This window comes from Hippopotamus amphibius, chromosome 9 (assembly GCF_030028045.1).
Source record: "Hippopotamus amphibius kiboko isolate mHipAmp2 chromosome 9, mHipAmp2.hap2, whole genome shotgun sequence".
In the NCBI taxonomy this organism is placed as follows: domain Eukaryota; kingdom Metazoa; phylum Chordata; class Mammalia; order Artiodactyla; family Hippopotamidae; genus Hippopotamus; species Hippopotamus amphibius.
Genome location: NC_080194.1, coordinates 10,782,436 through 10,800,204, shown reverse-complemented (window position 1 = coordinate 10,800,204; position 17,769 = coordinate 10,782,436). Strand labels below are relative to the sequence as shown.

At 42.8% G+C, this 17,769-nt stretch overlaps 1 long non-coding RNA gene across 2 annotated transcripts in view; it reads left to right on the top strand.

Moving 5' to 3' along the window:
* The window catches only part of LOC130829310 (uncharacterized), a 36,679-nt gene that overhangs the window by 11,583 nt on the left and 7,327 nt on the right, over positions 1-17,769 (top strand). Inside the window, exon 2 of one of the 2 annotated variants that reach the window (XR_009047483.1) lies at positions 14,895-15,063. The exons of the other annotated variant lie outside the window; for it this stretch is intronic. This is a non-coding gene — a long non-coding RNA (uncharacterized LOC130829310). The remainder of the gene's footprint in view (positions 1-14,894; positions 15,064-17,769) is intronic. 2 annotated transcript variants of the gene reach the window in all.

Here is a 17,769-nt window from a genome sequence, read left to right as displayed (position 1 = left end):
TTTTGAAAAAAACACAATTTTCTGGGTAAAACACTTCTCTGTACGGGTGAAGATAACATCTGGGATCAGACCTTTTAAATGCAGGTCTGATGTAAAATCCAAGACTTCTATATGCTGAAGCAGTTGCAGCAACGTAAACAGATGCCAAAAGTAAGCAGACAGAAAATTAGAGAAGAAACTAGCCATAGAAATCTGGAGAACCAAAAACAAACAAAAAAATTAGTTTCTAAGAGATCAAATTGGAGAAGTGAAAATACATGTTTTATATGATAAGCAAACCACTCTGCCCATGGTGATTTCGGGAATCTGCCTTCTCAAAGTGAAAGCCATGGGTTACCACGTGGGGCAAGGATAAAGAACGAGAAAGATACATTGCATAACGAAAGGGCATCAGAATGAAACGAAGATAATTCCCTTGGACATGAAATGCAATCAAGTCAAGACCCATATTTTATCTCTGCTGAAGGCAGTCTTATTTGTTAGTAAAGTGCTGGGATAATCAGCCATTGTTCTCCCTGCCAAGACTGTCAAAACAAATACAAGCTTCTTAGCTCAGTGCTGAAAATGTCTGAGCCTTTAGAGAACAGCTGGGCAGAAAGCAATCTTTTCAGTTTCAGCACATTTTTCCCCAAGTATTAGGCTGTCCGAATGCAACCCACATCAAAGCATCCGTGACACCCACTGCAGGGACAGACCTGTCATGTGAACACAGCCTATCAAACCCGAGCAAGCAGAATGCACAATGGAGCCACTTTAAACTTGTCCAACTCCACAACTAGAGGAACAAGGACTCTGAAGCATAAAAAGCTACTCTAAACAAATAATTTCTTTGAGCTGCTTTTTTATAAATACAAAAAAAATAATGCTGGTCTGCTTGCAAAATGCTGTGTCTCGATAAGGCTCCGGGAGCGTTAGAAATGATTCGTGATCTCTTGGCTATCCATATCAATATTGCCTAAGGGACACCTTCTCCCAAGCTTTTTCAGAATTATTCTCCAGCTATTAAGTCAATTTTATTAAACCATGTCTTATTCATGGCTTTGTAATTTCTGCTAATTAGGAAGTGTATCATTTAGGATGTTTGGGGTTGCAAGTAACAAAAAATTAAAAATCAACTCAACAGATTTAAACAATACTTCTCTTATCAAGTAACAAGAATCTAGGATGTAATGTACAACATGGTGACTACAGTTAATAATCCTGAATTGCATATTTGAAAGTTGATGAGAGAGTAGATCTTTTTTTTTTAAAGCTCTTTATTGGAATATAACTGCTTTACACTGTTGTGCCAGTTTTTGCTGTACAACAAAGTGAATCAGCTGTATTTATACACATATCCCCATATGCCTTCCCTCCCACGACTCCTTCCCACCTTCCCTATCCCAGCCCTCTAAGTCCTCACCCATCATCGAGTTGATCTCCCTGTGTTATGCAGCAGCTTCCCACTAGCTATCTGTTTTACAGTTGGTAGTGTATATATGTCAATGCTATTCTCACACTTCGTCCAGGCTTCCCCTTCGCCCCCCCCCACCCCCACCCCACCCCCGGCCCATGTCCTCAAATCCGTTCTCTACATCTGCATCTTTATTCTTGCCCTGTCACTGGGTTCTTCAGTACCATTTTTTTAGATTCCATTTATATGAGTTAGCATATGGTGTTTGTTTTTCTCTTTCTGGCTTACTTCACTCTGTATGACAGTCTCTAGGTCCATCCACCTCACTACAAATAACTCAATTTCATTCCTTTTTATGGCTGAGTAATATGCCATTGTGTATATGTGCCCCATCTTCTTTATCCATTCATCTGTTGATGGGTATGTAGGTTGCTTCCACGTCCTGGCTATAGAGTAGATCTTGAAAGCACACATCACAAGAAAAAAATTTTAAACTATGTATGGTGACAGATGTTAAATAGACTTATTGTGGTGTCATTTTACAATATAAACAAATATTAAGTCAGTACATTGCACACATGAAACTAATATAATGTTATATGTTAATTATACTTCAATTTTTAAAATAAATAAATAAAATAAAAAAGAATCCCAGAGGTAAAGCAGTTCCAGGTGAGTTAACCCAGTTGCTCAAATGGGTCATCAAAGGCCCAAGCTCTTTCCTTATTTCTGCTCTCTTATCCTAATGCTAGGTCCCCTCATGGTCATAAGATGGCTGCCACAGTTCCAGGCATCACATCCAGATACTAAAGTGTTAGAGGATAGGAAGTGTTCCTGTGAGTTTCTTTTTATCAGTGAGAAAAATATCTTTGCAGAAGGCCTCTCAGAAGATTTGTCATCATGTTTTATTGGTCACAATTGTGTCATATGCCCACATCTAAGCCAAAAGTGATCACAATGCAACCATTAAACTAATTTACTTCTAAACACAGGCACAGGGTAAGCTTTCTATGCCTGGTGTGAGGGAGGAATGGATACCCAAATATATGTGGGATCCTGCCAGCTAAGAAGAAAGGGGAACAAGCTGTTAGGTGGGCAACCGTCTGTGTCTGCTATGATTGGGATGCAGAGCAAAATATGTTTAGCTAAGATGAATTTTTGGCTTAACCATGTATGCGCAGAAAGCCTTTTAGAGTGTGACCTTGGTTATTGAAAATTATTCTGAAACATATTAACCCCCTTTTTTCCCTACTATGTAAAGTGGAATGACATCTTTGATGCCTCCACACAGTGACACTCCTCTTCTCCGGCCCCTCGAGACCTCCTCCTTTATCCCCATCCTCAGGATTGGAGTAAGGAGCAAGCCTCGGCATCCATGTCTTTACATCGGGCTGCTGCCTCCTTGGTCATAGATGATTGGAGCTGAAGTGTATACAGTGGACCCCAGCTGGACCAATCAGCTTCTCTTCCCTGGGAATCTGGACTGCAGGCACCATCTGATTGCATCAGTTTCTGGGCCTGTGACACAAAGTCTCCAGAATTATCAGGCAGCTGTTTTCACATTTGGGATGTGAAGAAAAGTTGATGTTTGGGAAGGTAAAAGTGAAGCAGACATATAGAGAGACACAGACACACGTTTTGACTCAAGTCCCCTTAAAATCTGCCCCCCCACCCCCACCGCTGGCACACACACCCAAATCCAGACCCAAGCTAGCTGGAGATAGCCTACGTTACTTGCAGCCAGGGTCCTAATCCGTAACCTGAGAGCACAGCGTCCCTTTTCCAGGGTGACTGAGGGATGCTGCGGCATTTTAGGGTCATCATTCAGAACTTCCAGTTCTCATTAGTCAGAGCTCTCTGTGCATAAAGCAGAAGCAATGAGTCATACCTGTCATAAGTCCACCCCAGAAGTTGCTACAAAAGTTGCCTTTGTTTGATGTAAATCCTAACTCTTGGTTCATTTCCTAAAGCTTTAATTCTTCTCCCTAAAAAAGTGTTTAAGCAAAACACTTCACAGTAAGGAGGACGGTCAACTGTGAGCGCTGTGTGTTGCGTTGTGCTGTGCGTTGGAGAGGCAGGGGATGGGACTAACATACTGAGTTCCAGCAGTTTGCTTTCCATGTATTGTTTACTTTAATGCTCACCACATACCACGCAGCAATCACTATTAAAACATTTTACAAATGAGAACGCGGAGTTTCGCAGAAGCTGATTGATTTTGTTAAGGGGAGGAAGAGTTTAAACCCTGATGTCAGGAAAACCACAGCTAACAATGTTTTCGCTATTCCACGTTGTCATACATTAAAAAAAAAAAGTGCCTCGATTGGATGTCTTGTGAGATAGATTCTGACGAATGGACTTTTGACTTTGGTTATTATGAGTATTTACCATACTAATACCAAATATGTTGTATATTCAGGGAAAGAGACAGACTCAGGGAGGATGACTACCTAGCACCAGATCTATGAAGATATTTCTACATTTTCTAAATTAATCATTGCTCCATCTGGTAGAAACAGAGGACAACAATTTTTAGCACCTTACTTATAAAGGTGGAAAACCCAGAAGCCAGAGAACGTTAAGTGACGGATGCAAGAGCCTTCACTGGACCTAGAAACACTTTGTAACCATCTGGTTCTGGCGCTCGCAGTAGGTGTACATTCTTAAGCTGTTGATTTTTCTTGACTAATTAAAGCTGATTGGAGTTTTAGAGTTTGGCTCTGTTTTTGTTTTCCCCCATCTTTCACATGCTGTCTTGCTGCTGCCAATTAGCAATAATGTTGGAGAAGAGTCAGTCCTGGCTGTTCCCAGCTTGTACGGGAACCTGTCAGAATGAGATTAGGTAGCATCAGGCAAAACCGTACACTTCAATGTGGCTTGTTGCTAGCAAGACAATTGTGCAATGTTTAGATCAAACTTTCCAAACTCAGAATTGTCACAGACACATAAAGCTGTCCCTCTGGAACATGCTGCAAATCAGAACCAAATTTCTATCCTCCTGCTGCTGTTCTGCAGGCCAGTTGACTTTTCTCAACCTAGTCAATGTTTTCCTTGTTTTATTTAGTTTTAAACAATAAGGCGGGTGACTTGTTTTTCTTCATTATGAAGAAATGTCACATGCTTATTTTGATGCATTCCAACATCACAGACATAAAATATAGAAAGGGAAGATTTATTTTTTTTATTAATTTTATTTATTTATTTATTATTTTGGGGGGGTACACCAAGTTCAATCATCTGTTTTTATACACATATCCCCGTATTCCCTCCCTCCCTCGACTCCCCCCCCACCCTCCCTCGAGTCCCCCCCACCCTCCCCGTCCCAGTCCTCTAAGGCATCTTCCATCCTCGAGTTGGACTCCCTTTGTTATACAACAACTTCCCACTGGCTATCTATTTTACAGTTGGTAGTATATATATGTCTGTGCTACTCTCTCGCTTAGAAAGGGAAGATTTAAATTGGAGTTTGTAATACTGTCAGTAGCTTTTCCTGTAAATCTAGCCAATGTCAAGAACATCTTGGGGAATGTAAGCCACAGGAAAACTCCAATTAGTCAAAATGCCCAGGGAATGGGAAATTCCAGGTTATCTCAGAGTTCCCCAGAAAACCTTTTCACATAAATGCTTAATTTTGAAATCTTACCGAAAGTTAGGAGTTGAATTTCCTGCCCTAAGAAGCACAGCTTACTCTGAATGTGATTTAATGCTTCTCTGATAGTTGAGGGTCAGGCTGGACCTCAGGCTAAACACTCTGGACCCTAATTCCCATTGTCCAGAAAACAAAACAGGAGATTGAGTAGAATTTGTACTTGACCCCAGGATATGTTTTTGAAGTTCCTTGGATAAGCTTTTTCTTCCATGTATGTTGCTCCTTTTTTCTTGTAGAAGAAAAGAAAATTCTGCAAAACTGGGGGTTTTGCCTATACAAATTCCAATAAAACCAAGATTTTACTGGATTTAAATTTTTTTTGTTTAGTGCTAATGAAAGATGCAAGTGAGGCCTCAGCCACCAGGACTTGGAAGCCGTCCTCCTCCCCTTGGCCTCAGGCCCTGCACAGGGGGAACTGGAGGAGCAGCGAGTCCCTGCCCTAGCCTTCCCTGCATTATCACTCCCCCCCACCAATACAGAACAGAGAGGCAGGGGTTCTGCACTTGGTCACTTCTTCCCAGATTATTTGTCACCGTCTAGACCAGGGTTTCTCAACCTTGGCATTACTGACATCTCAGGCCAGACAATGCTTTGCTGTAGGAGACTGTCCTGTGCACGGTAGCGCAGTGTGTTTAGCAGTGTTTCTGCCCTCTACCCACTACATGTCAAGAGCCTTCCCCCGAGCCCCCCAGTTGTGACAACCAAAAATGTCTTCAGACATTGCCAAATGTTCCCCAAGGGGCAAAATGCCCCCCAGTTGAGAACTACCAGTTTAGACAGAGACACACTTATTCTTTTCTCTCCCCCCTCTTGTCAAGATTATGAGTTTTCTTGGCCTTGGCAAGTAATTTCATAACATATTTCCTGTGCTATTTCATGGAGGAAAAAAAAAATCATTCTCTGATGAAAGTAATGTTTTGATTTGAATTGTGCGAGGCAGGTCTCATTAAAGCAACTGCAGGTTTGGCATTGTTTCTAGAAGGCGGTAGATGTGTTTTCTGAATCAATGCTGATTTTGATTTTTAAATACTGAATTTTCATACTTTCCTAAATTTCCTTTGAGGTAATTGTCATCATGGACATCAAGTCAGGGCCTTAGCCACAGCCTCTCGTGTGCTACTGTCATCCTCAATCTCATATTTGTGTCCATTGCAGAAATATTTTTACTACTGTTGCTGCTTCCTAATGCTTAAGAGATTTTCCACCCAGTTTTTTTTAATCCCTTATTCCCTCTCTCCAGTGGATTGAGTTACATTTAAATTAGATGTTCTTAAAAAATAGTCAGGGACTTCCCTGGTGGTGCAGTGGTTAAGAATCCGTCTGCCAGTGCAGCGGACACGGGTTCAAGCCCTGGTCCAGGAAGATCCCATGTGCCGCGGAGCAACTAAGCCCATGTGCCACAACTACTGAGCCTGTGCTCTAGAACCCACGAGCCACAACTACTGAGCCTGCATGCCACAACTACTGAAGCCTGCACACCTAGAACCTGTGCTTCGCAACAAGAAGCCACTGCAAAGAGAAGCCCACGCACTGCAATGAAGAGTAGCCCTGCTTACCACAACTAGAGAAAGCCCCCTCACAGCAACGAGGACCCAATGTAGCCAAAAATAAATAAATAAATAAAAACAAAGAAATAAATCAAAAAAAGAATAGTCAGTAGATTCAGAAAAACATCTGCTTAATTGGTGAAATTTGGGGGTTAGTTTTATATCCTTGATTTTAAGCCTACAGAGATATTTCTGGTAGAGAAAGAGAGAGGAGTTAAATTGTTTTGGAGAAGCAGATTTTCTGTATGTTTAATGCTACAGTGAAAGTCTCTGTGCAAAAATCCTTGTGCACATGTCTCAGCAGAACTTTCAGCTAAAACTTGAGAAGACAAATACAGGGTCAAAGGGTATGACTGTTTTTAAGGCTCCAGACATGTCGCCAAATCATCTCCGGAAGGTGGTGCCCATTTTCAGTCTCTTTATTGGGGATTCTCTTTAAGGGCTTCCGTCTTGTTCTGTCAGCCTCCTCCAGGCCTGTGAAGACATTTCCCACAGGACCTTCTTCAGATATGTCAATGTAATAAGATCCATCTCAAGATATCTGTCAACAGCCTCCCTGGGCCCATCTCAGACCATCTGTCAGCAGCAACTCTAATATATTTTGAGAAGATGCTGAGGCAGTTGCCAAAAACACGTTTGCAATATTGAATCAGGTTTTCCAATCAGTGAGGTTGCAGAATTGAACTGTGTGAATGGCAGGTGACAATCTTAGTCCAATATCCAGAGACTCCTAGAAGGAATGTGTCCTTGTAAATTTTAGGGCAGCTACAGGAGAGGGAATGTGGATTACCTTTCACGTGAATTCTGTAGAGCTCACACCATCCCAACCATGTTGTAAACCTGGCAGCAAGAATTGATTGCCAAGGCTCAGCTTCAGGCAAGAGTGGGGAGGAAAACACCACTTTGATGCAGGGCTGTAGTAGTTGGAAAGGTACAGTGGTGCCACCTGACTCTCACACATGCAGCTGGTACCCTGAGTGGGTGTATATTCTGTGCCACCAAAGATACATAAGTGTGATAACAGACGTGCTCCCAGGAGATAGAAAGAATCAGCTTTCTTACAGTGTATGAAATGGTCTGTAAACTGGAAAGCATTGTCCGTATACAAGTTTATTACATTTGTCACTGTATTGTTATGAGCTCTGAACTGACTTTGAGATCTGGAATTTAAAGCATCTAGAATCTATCCGTTTTATTTTAGATGCACCAAATTGTAATTGCCTGGTGTCATCCCTTCCCTAAATGCTCCCTGGCCACTTGAACTCTAAAGAATCATGGAGCGCAAACCAGCCTTTAGCTTTCAAGAAGCTGGTATAAATTTCAAGTGTTCAGATGACCAGAGTTGCCTCTGCTCTCAAATGGATGATGTATTCTCTTTACTCTGTACCACTGGCTGAGTCACTTTTTGAAGTGTCACAGACAAACACAAAGTCCCCAAATACCCAGTCTGTTCCTCAGCTCCCTGGACCATATCATCCCCTTGACATCTAGTCTGAATGAAACAAACCACCAAAGCCAGAGCAGATAGAAACCACAAGGAATGCATAGGAGACAGAGCCCAGGGCCCACCACCTTGCCAACGAGGCAGACTATCTGGAAAGGCAGGCCTGACCTGAAGGGCTTCTCTCTATAAATAGCTTTAATAAGAACGGGCTGTACTTAGCCACTTTCAAACAATCTCAAGGCATCTTATCTGTTTCTCCTGCATGTGGCTTGTCGAGGATAAGAATGGCCTGAATTCTTTCTGTCATTACAAGGCAACCAAAATGGGAATTAAAACAGCGAAGATTTTTAAAGTAGCTTACCTATGTTATTTCATATGGTTGTTTCAATAATTCTACAAGCTAGGACTTTTTAATGTCTCTCAGAGAAAAGGAAACTGAAGTCCAGAGAGGTTAAGTGTCTCACCCAAGGCTACACAAGAAAGAAGTGGCAAAGCCAGGACATGAACCCCAAACTGCCTGACTTTAAGGTCTCTGATCCCCCCGTTATAGCACAGTGGAGTCCTGGGCTGGAATAGTCTTTCTGGATCAGTTCTGAGAAAACCTCATCCCAGCAGATCCACAACCTTCCAACTCTGTCTCAGAGCTGCTATTGAACTGCTGGGGGAAAGGAAATGGGTAGAAGGTGAGAGATCCAGTAAGAATGGGAACTCAAGAGATTTTATCACTTTGATGAAAAATGACTATTACAAGGCATGATATAAATTTGCTTATAAATGTGTGCAATTTTTGTGTTAATTTTTCTACCTAAATGAACCCATTCTACTCTACAACAGCATGTATACTTTGCCTCTGTCTCCTTGCAAGTTTCTGTTTCGTCTCACACTCCTAGGACCTGGGAGCCCTGGCCATCTGTGTCACATCTAGAACTTAGAATTGCCTTTCATCTTCCTTCAGTCCTGAATCGGTATGGAATTCAGGGACAGTATAGACAAGAGTGTATGACTGTGGCAGACATAGTCTGCCCAGTTAGGGTCCCATTTCCCCAGTCCTCTCTGCCTCGAGCTGGGCCCACGGGACTAGATACTGCCAAGAGACTGGGAGGTAGTTAAGAAGCAGGTGTGTTCCTTCAAGCTCCCTCTCTTCCCTTCCACCTGGATGCAGAGAACGTTGGGGCTCAAGGGCAGTGATTCTGAAACTTGAATATGCATCAGAATCAACTGGAAGGCTGTGAAAGCACAGATTGCTGGGCCCCATCCTGAGAGCTCTTATTCACCAGACCTGGTTGGGATCTGAGAATATGCAAGTCTTACAAGTCCCAAACGCTGCTGATGCTGCCAGTCTGGGGCCCATGCATTGGAAACCATCGCCCTAGAGCAATGCCCCGGGGAGATCTTGCTTGCACTTCGTACTCCTCTGGGGGCTATTTTAAACATTTTGATGCCTAAGCGGCTATTTAAACCAATAAAATCAGTCTCCTGGGGTGGGGCCTGTGAATTAGCATTTTTGAAGCTCATCAGGTAATTACAAAGTGCAGTGAAAAGTTGAAAACTTGCCTTAAAGTGGAGGTTTAAGGTGGAAAGAACATGAGTCCTTAAATCACTAAGTGTAGGAGAGCAGTCTGTCGGTGAGAAGCATCCACTTTAGGCTGTTACGTGAACAAGAAATAAACTTTTGTTATGTTAGGCTGCTCAGATTCCGGAGGTGGTGTGCTACTGTAGCCAGCATTACTTTAACTAATACGATAATGCTAACTATTAAGAACAGGTTTTCAGAAATTCTTTTTTTAAAAATAATTAATTAATTAATTAATTTGGCTGTGTTGGGTCTTCGTTGCTGCACTCAGGCTTTCTCTAGTTGCAGCGAGCAGGGGCTACTCTTTGTTGTGGTGCACGGGCTTCTCATTGCCCTGGCTTCTCTTATTGCGGAGCATGGGCTCTAGGCACATGGGCTTCAGTAGTTGCAGCACATGGGCTCAATAGTTGTGGCTCACAGGCTCTAAAGAGCAGGCTCAATAGTTGTGGCCCACAGGCTTAGTTGCTCTGTGGCATGTGGGATCTTCCTGGGGCAGGGATCAAACCCATGTCCCCTGCATTGGCAGGCGAATTCTTAACCACTGCGCCACCTAGGAAGCCCCAGAAATTCTCTTTTTACCTCCTGCCTTGTTCTCCTCTGAGAAGGAAAGTATCTATCTGATTGGTTCCAAGACACTTATTGGCTCACATTTTCTAAAGGTGACATTTCAGTGGAAATGAGATTATAGCACACGTAGCATAGATAGAGTCTCTTTTGCTCTCTCTTCCTTGCAGCCAGAATGGCAGGGCAACCCTACATTCCCTTCTCCCCCGCCCTTTACTTTCTCTCTACTTGGACACACATTCATCATCCCACCTGGAAGCCAATGCAGAGTTCTTGACCCAGCCTAACAGGTGTTAAAGTAGCCAGATAACACCCAAGATGGAGTCACTCATGCTAAGCCCCACATTGGCAAACCAAAACCTAACGAAGTTTTGAGGCTCAGTTCTCCCAGAAAAGGAACACTGAGGTCAACCAATCAGGGCTTTCCTGCTCAACACAAGTTACCTGACACAGCTTACTTTCTCCAAGACTTTTTTTTTTGCTCCATGTAAGGAAAGCAACGGTGCTTTAACCAATCCCTAAATGGCCAGTATAGCTACCTCGCTTCTGCTCACTTTGGTCTATAAAAATCTCTTGTAAAATGCTTTGGAGCTCCTTTCTAGCTGCCAGATTGGATGCTGCCCAATTCCTGAATGGCTACCTAAAGCCAATAAGATCTTTAAAATTTACTCAGTTGAATTTTGTTGACATAGGACTTGGGCAGCCACTGGGCAAATATTCTGGGCAAAGGGGACACAATGCTCTCTTTTCCTTCCCTGATGCACGTCAAAAAACAAAAATCAAAACCAAACCGAACCACAGCGACAAAAAACCTGATCAAACACACATCAGCCAATGCCAGAGAATATCCAAATGGGTTATATCTGAGAATTGGGATTGAACAATGAGGAGAAAGAACATGAGGACCACCCTTCATTCTTGAATCTGCATTAGGGTTTTGGACCAAAGCTCTCCCTAAAAATAGAGTGCTTCTTACTACCTGCATGTGGCAGTGCAGAGAATGTGGTTGGTAGGCCAAAGCAGGATTCAGGTGATTCTGGGTTCTCTGGCCCAATGTCTTCGTATACCATCCCTTAGCGAAAAAGATGATGTAATCAAGATGGTAACATAAACACCTAAAAGGTATGGTGACCAAAGAAACGACATGGATGACTTTTTGAGAATTCAACCCATATCTGTGTTCACTTTAAAGCAGGTCCAGCAATCACTCGAATAATAAACTGGACAGATTTTCCCCCCATAAAAACATCAAGTGTTACATGGAAAGGAATGGAGAGGCTAATGGCTCTAAAAACATATTTTGCAGCTTCTGCCTTCTCATGATAAATGTGAAGCGACAAATACCCTCAGGTGAGAATTGCTTTCCTGGCTGAAGGGCTTTGATCTGCCGCCGGCTCCCTGCCACCCGCAGCTCTTGTTCTTGGGTCTTCCTCTCAACTTACCCTAGCGAGAGATAGACAACTCTTTCAGTTGCAAGCAACAAAATCCAACTCAAGACAGCAGGAGCCCAAAGAAAATTTACTGAATCACATAATTAAGAGTCTGAAAACAGGGCTGATTCCGGGGTTCAAACACTGTCCTCAAGGTCTCATTCTTTTCCCGATTTGACAGTATTTCCAGACAGACGCTCCCCATAGGTACCCAGATGCTTACAAGGTGTCCAACCTCATACCTCTCGTTCAAGTCCAGCAAGGATAGATCAGGAATCTCCTTCCCAGAATTCCCAGGGAAAGTCTCATTGCCTCTCTAATTGGCTCTAATTAAGTCGCATGATTATTAATGAGCCAATCATTGGCAGCCAAGGAAATACAATGCTCTGATTGGCTTAGGCCTAAATCACATGCTCTATTCTTAAGCCCAGGGTCTAATCCTTTTCGAATCAGTCCACTGTAAAGGGAAAGGGCTGGTGAAGTCAGGAGAAGGAGGTATGGAATCTGAGTGGCCAGAAAGCCACAGATGCCTGCCAAGGTGCCCCTAACTTACTGAGTCAGCTCCAGAAAATTCTTTAACTTGTTTCTTCCAAAAGGCAGTTCAGCAGGCACATCTAATTTTTTTTATACAGCTTTTCCAACTAGTGACAATAAAAGGGGACAATAGAAGGGAAAGCTGGAGACAAGAATAAGCCTAAAAAGGGACCAGAATCCAGGGGCAAAGATCTCCTAGGAAGAATAAGACCGTTGGAATGAAGACTGTGTTACCGGATCTGATTGTCATTTCCCCAGGCAGAGCAGCCCGCAACACAGGACCTGGATACTAAGTGTTGGAGATATTCTTTTTTCGAGGAGACTCATCAGGCGGTTGCTTCTTCCTGTTAGCTGCGGGCCACTTCTCTTTCTCCACTCTCTTGACACACACACACAGGTCCTTTTATAATGCTCCATGGAAACCAGAGATGGAATGAATCAAAAGTGGTCAGAGGAACCATTGTTCTCCCTTGTAAAATAACTGAACCCTTGTTAATTTGTTGCCAGCCTTACATTTCTCCCGGAGAGATCCCCGTTGGATGGAGGCTGTAAACAGGAAACTTGAAAGCCTCTGTCATCGTTTGTATTACTTATTGTTTGTGGGCAGCTGCAGGGGATTCCCCATCCCAGAGCTCGTGCCTGGGGGTTGAGTCCTAGTGGGGAGATGAGCAGTATCTATTTCTAAGAACCCTTGGAGGAGAAGCTTCACTTCTTCAAAAAGAAAGTAGACATGTGGCTCAGGGATGAGGAAAGAAGCATTTTTTTAATAGGTGGCAGACTTGCCAGAATGGTAAAATAACTCTTAGTTTTATTTGGTGTACAATCAGCAGGCCCCCGCACTGTGGCCAGAAGAAAATATAAACATCCCTTCATTTCCTATGGTACAGCTGAAGATGGGCTACAGCTATTGAGAACGCGGAAGCGTTGGGGTGTTAGGGGTAAATTGCAAGGCAGAGTGTACGTCAGAACTCCTCCTGCACGTGTCCAAGGGAACCCTTAGTGCGAAGATGGTGCCTCGTGAGGGTTAGGAACTAGGATTCTGGTGCCAGACTGCCTGGGTGTGAATTGTAGCTCTCACACTCACTGGTTGTGGGTTATCGTGAACGTTAGCTAAATTATTATATGTAAAGTGCTTAGGAAAAGGACCAGCTCATAGCCAGTACTTGTATGTATTAGCTATGGTTATTACTAACCACAGACATATACGTGGCAACTTAATAGAACATTAACTTACTGTTCTATTTTCTGTATTTCTTTATCCGGGGCATGGGGCAACCTCCGCGTGGCAAGCAAGGGCTGACCCCAGCACCAGGGCAATTCTGTATTAAGTCCTTATTTCCTTGGGAGTCCCACTCTGACTTCATCAGAGTGGGAGCCCGTGTATCCAACCTCATGCCTATCTAAGAACCCAGCCTCCTCACCTCATGCTCTGTACTTGGATCTGCCTCTTTCCAGGGTGATTAACTATTGAATTTTCTCTGAAACTCTTCCCACAGAGGTTATGAGCTCAACCTTTAATCTCAGAAGTTTCTTCATGGCTGAACACAAGGGTCAAATATCAGTATAGTTCTCAAATTCTCAAACTTTCCAGTACAGCTCTCCAAATCTGAGTTGTCTTCCGTCTTTGGAATGTAAACCCGATGAGATTGGGGACTTGATGGTGTTTGTTCTTGAATCAGGTAGTCACTGGATTTATTTATTGAGTTAATAAGTGGATGACTGGATGGAATCAGCCTTGACTTTTATTTCATGTAGAACATCAACCTCACAGACCAGGTTGGGTTTTGCCCAGTTCCATTTTCTCAGTGTTGGCCGGTGCACAAGGAAGCTCAGACCTGCTGGTGCCTTCTGCAGCTTTCTTGGGTCTCCGCTCTGTAATTCCCAGTAGCGAGCCACTCCTCACCCCCTCATATACCCAGAAAAACAAATTAAAGTATAGTCTAAATCTCTTCAGGAGGGAAAAAAGGTTTTCCTCAAATAAAAACAAAATCAAGCAATACTGCCTGTGAAGCAGGCAATTTACCAAATGAAACATTTCTCACAGTAGGGACCAAATGGATTTCTAGGTACATTCAATAAAAATTGAGGTGTTATCTTCCAGGTTATTTGATTTTGTGGGGTCTCTGTACCTTTCATTGCCTTGAGCTATTTTACAACTTAGTAAGTGGTAGCTAATCAATACCAATGCAAATAATTCTTTACTGTAGACCTATGTGAGAGGTTTCTCTTGCTCCTTAGCAAACTACCACAAATTAAACAATTTACTGTAACATAAATTTATTATCTTGTATTTTCTGTGGGTCAGGAGTCCAGGCACATGTTAGCTGGGTCTTCTGCCCAGGGTCTCAGCAGGCTGACATCAAGGTGTTGACCTGGTCTCTTCTGGGGCTTGGGTTCCTCTTCTAAGGTTACTGATGGCTGGCAAAATTCATCTTGCAATTATACATTTGCAGTCCTGCTTTCTTGCTGGCTCTCAGTTCTCAGATTCTAGAGGCTGCCTGCCATTTCCTGTCACGTGGCCCTCCGCTACTTGGCGGTTTGCCTGTCAAAGGCCAGCAGAATCTTCATGCTTCAAATCGCTTCCTTCAGGAAGGGTCCGGTATCTTTTAAGGGTTCCCTTGATTAGGTCAGACCCACTCAGGCTAATCTCCCTTTTGCTTAAATCGTAGTCTCAAAGATTTAATTACACCTGCAAAATCCCACTTCACCTTTGTCATCTAATGTAACCTAATCAAGAGAAGAAATCCATTATATTCACAGTGCTGCCCATACACAAGGCGAGGGGATTATACAGGATGTATACCCCAGGAGGCAGACAGCTGAGAATTCTACCTACCACCACATGCACATGGCTTTTGAAAGCTGTCCCCACCATCCTCCGTCAAGCCAGTGCTGCATCTACTGAATGGATTTATTTCAACCTATATGTGTATGTATCTGCTTTTTGAATTCTCCCTTGATCCCATTGTATCATCTTACTGGTTCCTTAATTAACGGATGTCACATAAAATCTTTGACGTGTTCATTTTATATTTGTAGGAGTCATGATTTTGAAAATATTTTACTTTAACATCACTTTTATAGTAATTATTTCATAGTTTCTCTTAAAACAGTGGATATGTTGCTTACTTTTCCATGCATAACAAAAGGGTTCTTTCCCTTTTCCAGAAAATACTCCAAAGAAGTATTCAAATTGTACCTCTTGACACCTGATACTATTTGCTGCTTTGAAAGGATGATGTTTCTAGATTTTACTGACCTCACTTTAAGAGGCTTGATCCTGGCACCCAGTAACACCGCTACTGTCACTTTAGCATTAAAAGGGGCAAATAGCCCCACCTTACGACTTTTAGATTAACCTCCTTGTTGTGTACCCAAAATAGCAAAGGACCCTGCTGACATTTTCTCCTGGAATCTTGGGATTCTAGGATTTTGCTACTGGGACTGGCAGAGGGTCTTCTCCTCTCTGTGTTCAAAATGATACACATTTCTCATCCCTACTAATGACTTTGTGGGGAAGAAAATGTCAGTAAAATTAGTAATCTATGCTTAGCATGGTGCCTGGTACAAAATAAGTGTTCAGTAAACGACAGCCCTCTGCTTTCTTTCCAGCCACACGGCGAAGAGTGAAGAGAGAAAAGACATGGGTTCCCTGCCTTATCCTGGGCTCAAGCTCCTTAAAGGCAGGGCAAGTCTCTCACAAGTAACTATGGCTCCCAGCCCACTCCTGTTTGTTTTCCTAAGCAAAGCAAAATCTTGCTTCTGCCAGAGAAACAAATGAAAGCATCATACCAGTTAAATAATACGTAATAGTTGTATTGGTATCCTGTCTTCTCCCAGTCAGCTAACTGTGTAATGTGTAAATGCTTATCGGGCATACAAAATCAAACTTCATAAAGGGTTGTAAAGTGAAAGGAGTGATTCTGATCCGTCTGGCGGAGTACAAGGCCACAGGAATTGTATTTTGCTTCCCTTTCTCCTGTTGCGATAGCCCGTGGGTGGACAGTGGGTGTTTGTCAAGTGGAGTAAAACTGAAGCTTTGTTCTCACTCAAGAACAAAGCTAGTGGCAGAGGCTGAGCTCTGCTCAAGTAAAGAGATCAGGTGCCCACTCGGGAGGTTAAGGCGAACGTCCCTGTCTGCGCATGCGCAGGAAGGCTCCTTGGGGGTCAGAAAGGGAGGGGGCGCCACCGCAAAGTAAGTGTGGACATGCACCCACAGGCCTCAGTGGTGGGATCCATCTTAGCAACATTTGTGCGTGCATCTTGGGGAGGGTCCTAGGACCGGTCAGGTGTAAAAAAAGAAACAAGATAATCAGGCAAATGTAAACAAAGACCCGGAAGGACGGTCCTGTATAAATGGTTTAAATCACCTCTTTATTATGTTCCTCCTTCAGTCCTCTCCAGGTCTGTGTGTCTGCCCTGCTTCTGACTTAAAAATAAATAAACGTTTTCTCCGTGTGTTCTCCCATACATTGTGCCTTGTCTCTAATCATAAACTTTGTACCTGTTTTGCAGTTTTTGCCTCCTTGAAACATTTTTGCTTTCAGACGGGGTAAGGATCAGGGAATTTTGCTTCTCGCCTCTAGCCCCTGATGCACTGGCGGCTAGGTTCAATCCCTACACAGAGAAATAAGATTCTACTTCAAGACGACTGTCCCTCCGAGAACACAGTCAGGAGCCAGGCTGACATTCTGGACAATCATAACAAAATGATTTGCCTGTCCAAGTTTAAAAGGCATCCATCCCATTTTTATAACTGGTCCCGCTAGTCCACCCCTCATGCTACCTCCCTCTCAAGTTCCCTCTCTCTTTGCCTCTGCCTTCAGAAGCAAAGGCTGTACCATCATAGCTTTTGCCTCCAAAGCCATTAGCAGATGTTGAGTATGTTTCAGCAAGAGGTGTTCTGAAGAGACTGAAAATCCACATGACTGCCTTTATGCATTTTTCATTACTACATGGTAAGGGTGACATAACAAGCTAATTGAGAAAAAGCATTAAAGAGGGGGCTTAAGAATGGGGAGGCGGTGTAACTTGCAACGTACAACTTGAAAAGGCATTCGAGCGTGAGCAAGGCAAATCTTGGAAATTGCTTCCGGATCCACTGTTATAGGTTGCAGCTGCTAGCTGTATTGATTATTTTTATGTAATTTACTTGTTAGAATTTCTGCTAATGGACACTTCTGAATCATCTTCTCCAGTTAATGTATCTAATACCCATTGATCAGGTCACTGGCTTATTGGTTACCTACTTTGCTGCTAAATGATTCTCTATGATTGCTCTTTTCATTACACATTTTTATTCCTGGAGCAGCTTCTACTGTGTCCCATCACACTAATGGAAATTATTGATATGGAAATTACTAGGCACTGAGCTTACAAATTCTATGATACGCAATAACATTCCATTTCTTCAAGTGGTAGAATTGTCCCCGTATAATTAGCAGTAAATATTGACATGTCAGTGAAATTAGTTAATTAAGTTATCTCAAAGCAAAAGAACAAGAAGAAATATGTTTAGAAAGGAAAGGAAACACCAAATATTTTACATTATTATGCTTACTTTGGTAAAAATAAATATAGCGAGTTTGATGTTTATGTTTAACACTTTGTGTTGAAAATTCTTTAGCATCCTTAA